This window comes from Mustela lutreola, chromosome 7 (genome assembly GCF_030435805.1).
Source record: "Mustela lutreola isolate mMusLut2 chromosome 7, mMusLut2.pri, whole genome shotgun sequence".
NCBI lineage: Eukaryota > Metazoa > Chordata > Mammalia > Carnivora > Mustelidae > Mustela > Mustela lutreola.
Window position 1 is genome coordinate 137,761,833 of NC_081296.1, and position 6,038 is coordinate 137,767,870.

Sequence of the window (6,038 nt, forward strand, 5' to 3'; positions counted from 1 at the left end):
TAGGGGAACAGAGTTGCTGGTCTCCTCCGGGGGCTCCGACCCCAGATTGGTGGAGGAGCTCTTGGCTGAGAGGGAATTAGGAAACTCCCCCTGACCCCCGGGAGCGGGAACAGAGCCCAGGACTTCTTCAGGATCTGGGGACTCTGTGAGGGGAGTGGGGGAGGCTTGGAGTTGCTGGGAGCAGTACCTGCTGCCCAGCCCCCATCGCCCATTCCGTCAAAGCCCTTGAGGAAGGCACTCTCGGGTGGGTCTCGAAGATGGCCTTTCCACCGGTGATGTCACCCTCAGCGTTTCCAGCTGGGAGCAAGTCGGGCAGGACGGCACCTGAGCCCTGGGCCGGCCCGTTTCGAACCCGGGGGCTCCACACTCTCCCCAAGATTCAACGATTTCCCGAAACCCCAAGACCCGCCACTTCCGCACGGTCATCCCCCTGCTGCACCCGCCCCCTTAGCCGGGGTTCAGGCAACCACAGCCAGGGAGTCGGCTCTCCACCAACTGTGGGGCGTTGGGAAGCGGTTTCTAACCAGACCCTGGGCGCAGACGGGAGCCCTGGGCAGACCCAAGACTGGGGACGCTGGTGCCCCGCAGTCCCCCTCCCATGCGAGGACCAGCACCTTTGTTTCTGCAGCCGGCCTTCTCCCTTGCCTTGGCAGATGCCGTCCTGTCCTGCAGACGCCGCTGGCTCGGCACCTGCTCGGCTCTGCCACCGCGGAGCTGAACGCTGCCCGCCCTCCCTTGCGGAACCCCTCAGTCTCAGTCTCGGCCCCAACCCTCCTACCTTATCGACACACACCATCCTGCATACCCGTCCCTACCCTCGCTCCACCGACAGTGACTCACTGAATGGGGATGCAAAAGGCCAGGCAGGTTTGGAGGATTCCCCTCCCCTGGAAGCCTGGAGGGGTCCAATGCAGTGCCCCTGTCGGACACCTGGCATGCTGCGGGTGTTCTGATTATTTTTTACTCTCTTCTTTCTTTTCTTTTTCTCCACGCCCCCCCCCCCCCCCCCCCGCCCTGAGTATCAGCCTCATTCCTCCCACATCCTGCTCTCTCTGGTCCCTGCCGCATCCTTTCTACTGCTACTTTCTCTCCTTTGAGTGGTTGCCTCCTGCTGGCCAGGGACACCCAGGAGGGCTGAGAGGGCTCCCTTGCTGCCCCCTCCCAACTTCCCCTGGCCTCAATTCCCTCTAGTTCCTTCTCCACCTGGCTTGTCCAGTGTGATCCTGTTAAGGAATTCTGGAACACCTGGAATCGCTACCTGAACTGCACTTCTGAATCGTCCTAGGATTTTCTGGCAAACACTGCCCCCAACGTTTCCAAAATGCCACCTTACGAATGAACATTGGGTGTGGTCATGAGAAGGCGGTTATATTTTTAAGTCCTCATCTATGAGAGATTTGTTCTTTGGAGTATTCACGGAGGAAATGCAGCAATGGGAGAGGAGCGGGCTGGCGGGAACATGGACAGGGCGGAAGGACCTCCAGCCGAAGTTTCCTGGGAGTCACTGATGGGCACATGGGGGGTTATTACACCCCATCGTCAACTTTCTCCATAACAGAAAGTTCAAAAATAGTGCTCTGGTGATCGAAAATGAGAGAAATTGGTAAATTAACAAAGACTGGCCCAATGTAAATAATTATTGAGGCTGGGTGATGAATACATGTGAGTTTGTTGTATTATTTTCCCTGGTTCTATATATATATGTATACATATATATATATATATGAAAACATCAATGGTTTTTTTAAAAAGCTCAAAAAATTTTTTAAAGATTTTATTTATTTATTTGACAGACAGAGATCACAAGCAAGCTGAGAGGCAGGCAGAGAGAGAGGGGCGGGGAAGCAGGCTCCCTGCTGAGCAGAGAGCCTGATGTGGGGCCCAATCTGAGGACCCTGGGATCATGACCTGAGCCGAAGGCAGAGGCTTAACCCACTGAGCCACCCAGGTGCCCCAAAAAGCTCAAAAATTTTAAAAGATGTTGTGTTAGGGGGGCCCAGGTGGCTCTGTCGGTTAAGCGTCTGCCTTCGACTCAGGCTATGATCCTGGTGTCTTCGATCAAGCCCTGCATTGGGCTCCCCACTCAGTGGGAGGCCTGCTTTTTCCTCTCTCTCTGCCTGCAGGCTCCATCTGCTTGTGCGCTCTCTCTCTCTGTGTGTGTCAAATAAATAAATAAAATCTTTTTAAATAAATGATGTCACCTTATCATGGACTCCTCAACTGTGTAAACCCACTCTCCTGCACGGAGCATGCACTGCCTACATGTTGGTGACGACCGTTTCCTCAAAGGCCCCAAGTGCAACTGCTGCCTCCTCTCTCAGACAAGCACACTGAAAGGCTCTAGAAAATGCTCCAAGGACTTTCTTGACTGGGCAGTGTTGCTTTTCTATCTCCATGCCTTTGCATGTGCCATTCCCTCCGCGAGAACCACCCCTCCCTGACCCACCCGCCCCTCACTCAGCCCTGGCCCCTCTTCCATCAGACTTTCTCTGATGTTCCCAGGCTTTGTGCCCCCACTGAACATGTACATGCCTCTGTGTCATACATCCACCTTGAATTCCAATATTTGTTTATATGCCTGATCCTCACAGTATATTAGACTCTCAGCTGCTCAAGAGCAGAGATGATTTTTATTTAACATCGCATCGTCATGACTTCTGGTACCATCTATATATTCATGATTCCCAAATTAATCTCACCAGCCCAACTCTCCTAAGCACCAGAGCCATAGCTGTAGATCCCAATGCCCCCTGACCTTTTCCCCTTAGATATTCTAGACCCCTAAAAGTCAGTGAATCCTAAACTGAACAAGCTGTCTTTGCCCCAAACTTACCCCTCTTGCTCTTCTTGGCAGGTGAACAGATCCACTCTCCATCCAGTTGCTAACCCCACACTTCTGAGCTTAGCCCCGCACCCTGCCTCTCCTTCACCCCCACTCTGGATTCCACACCCCACAGAGTTGTTGAATGTGCTCACCTCCGCCTTCCTCACAGATCCTTCCTTACTTGAGGGCATCACTCTCACCAGTCAATGCAAAAATCTTTCTAAATGTCTTCTACTCATGTTCCCTCCATCCAATCTCCACAGGAAGCCTGATCTAAGATAATCTTTCCAAAATGCCAATAGAGTTCTATAATGCCCTATTAAAAGTCTTCTGTCCTCCCTGAAGGACAAATTCCTCATCATGCAACAGGGCTTGCAAGACTCTTAGTGACTGGTCTCAGCTTTTCTCTCTGCAATTTCCCTCTCCATTCCTGCCACCTGCCCCCAACCCCAATACAAACACACACACACACACACACACAGTAGGTCCCGCCCCTCAAAACAATGGGCAGTTTCCCAAGGGGCTTTCTCTGTGTGGCCCAGGCAGCCTCCTTCAGCAAATACTCCCCATATTCTCCTACACTTCCAGCTCTGCAGCAAGTCCATGCAGTCACATGACTGGTTCTGGCCAATGGGCTGAGAGCGGAAGTGATGCGCTCACTCCCAAGCGCTCTCCAATCCGACTTTGCTTGAGTGAGAAATAAGCCTTCCTTGTGTTAAGCGACTTGGAGTTGGTCGTCCTGTAGTATCATCTCCCATAGCCTCTCTAGTTCTTTCCACAAGCTCTGCCCTCTTGCCCATAGGATTTTCCATACTGGCTCTCTACCACTCACCTCCACACCTAGCCAACTTCTATTTTTCTATCAGGCTTAGCTTAACTGTCCCTTCCTCCTGGACTTCCAAGTCTCTGTATCGGACTCTAAGGACTCTAAGAACCCACTTCCTACTCTAGGAAATGGCACTTTGCACAGTATGTTATAACTGGATATTCATTTGCCTCTTGTTCCCCACCCTGCACCCCACAGAGGTCAGCGAAGCTAGGGCCCATGCTGTCTTGGCCACAGTGCTCCCCCAGTACCTGACACAAGACCTGCGTGCAGGATATTGAGCCAATAGTCACCCAGGAGGAAACTAGTCCATAGTTCAATAAATATTTGCGAAATGAATGAATGAGTGACTTTGCAACTCCTAAAATCAAACAACCAACCAACCAGAAGGGGTTCCAAAAAGCAGCCCGATACTCATAAAAAGCCATGAATTAGGCAGCTGTGTTCCCAGAAGACTATAGATAGACAAGTTAGCCCAGCCCCCCTCAGGGCTGCCCTACACTAAAAGTCAACTACTATGTTTTAATGGGTCTTTAGCCCCTCTTCTAGTAGTAAACTATTGGAAATAACTGAGGGACTGGGAGGCTGAGAAGTTCCCCTTTTTAGTGACTTATATTCAGCTGGGGAGACGAAACACTAATGCTGAGAATCCACAGCCAGGTCCTTCCTTGGCTCCTCCCTCACTTCCTTGGAGTCTAACTTTCCCTCCCCCTTACCTACTGGGACCACAGAAGGACTTGCTCCAGGCTTTAACACAGAAGCTATGTAAATAAGGGAAGCATCTTGAGCTCTGGTGCCATTTAAGGCCACAGCTGTCCCGCAAAGCCACAGGCACTGAGTCAGGTGGCTGGAAGGGCCAAGAAGAGGGTGCAGAGGGGCCCCTCTCCTTAGCTGCCAGATGCCTGTGGTGGCACTCGGGCCCTTCAGCTCCTCCATTTGTCATTCTCAGCAGAGCCAAGATCTCAGGTCTCTGGGGACCCAGACCAGCTGCTGCCATTTTTCCCAAGGGTTTCGGCTCAGTGTGGGTAAAACCTTGAGAAATCAGCAGGGAAAGAGCCATCAATCAGATGCAATTCAAGGCAGCAGAGATTTATTGGACAGGCACATACCTGAGTCCCTGGAAAGAATACTAAAGAAGTCTACATCCCAGATGGTGCCCTCAAGGGTCTGAGCCCCATGGAAAAAAACAAAAACAAAAACAAAACAGAGTGAAGCATGTGAGGGAAAGAAAACGAGAGGACAGTGCAAGGTGGGGTATAACCAAGGGAGACACTACGCTGTCCGGTGACGCTTTACGAGGATCAAAAAGGCAGAAGAGTCAGGTGACCAGGAGAAAGAAAGGAGGACCTCGCTGTGCTATTGGATGCTGGATGCCTGCTCTACACCAAGCAGCACATACATTAGCGCTTGGTCTTTACAAACCTCATGAGATCGACTCCGAAAGGCTCAATAACTTGTCCAAGGTGACAGAGCTGGTGAATAGCAGAAGCAGGGCTCTAACTCATGTTTAATCTCAGAGCCTGTCCAGACGCCCTCATATATATGGCCTCGTAAAGGGTATTGCTTATTATGACCAAGACCTTGAGCTAACACCTTCACACATACTGTTTTTCATCACCACACTACCCTAGGGAAGGGAGGTATTACAACTCCCAATTGACCCTTGACAAAACTGAGGTTCAGAAAAGTTAACATGGGGGCATCTGGGTGGCTCAGTAGGTTAAGTGTCTGCCTTTGGCTCCAGTCATGATCCCAGGGTTTTGGGATCGAGTCCCGCATCGGGCTCTTTGCTCAGCAGGAAGCCTGCATCTCCCTCTTCCTCTGCCTGCCTCTCTGCCTACTTGTGATCCCTCTCTCTCTCCCTCTGCGTCGAATGAATAAATAAAATCTTTAATAATAATAATATAATAATAAATAAAATAATAAAATTTAAAATAAAAAAAATTTTTAAGAGAAAGAAAAGTTAATGTGCCACAGGGAAGGGGGAGAATTGGGAGACCCCCTAATTGCCATACTATTCAAGCTAATTCAGACTCAGATAACCTCTGCATTTTCATTTTCCCCTGCTATTGATTTTTATTTGAGCCACAAAGATTTTAGAGACACGAATGCCGGGCACATTTAGATACTGTAGGTTACCTGTTTTTCAAAGACCAGTCAATAAGCAGTCTTTTTACAGCTCAGCATTCCTCCCTCGGAAGTACACACAGCCTCATGGGGACTCTCTACTGACCAAGGTCGTATCCCCCCCAACCAGTTCCACATTAATATCGCCATGAAGTATCACAGGTGAGCTTTTTAACAGCAAGCTTTGTGTTCTGTGCTTTTCCAGTTTCTTCACGTTTTCCAAGTGCCATCAACTTTTGTTAATCATTTCAAACACCCCTC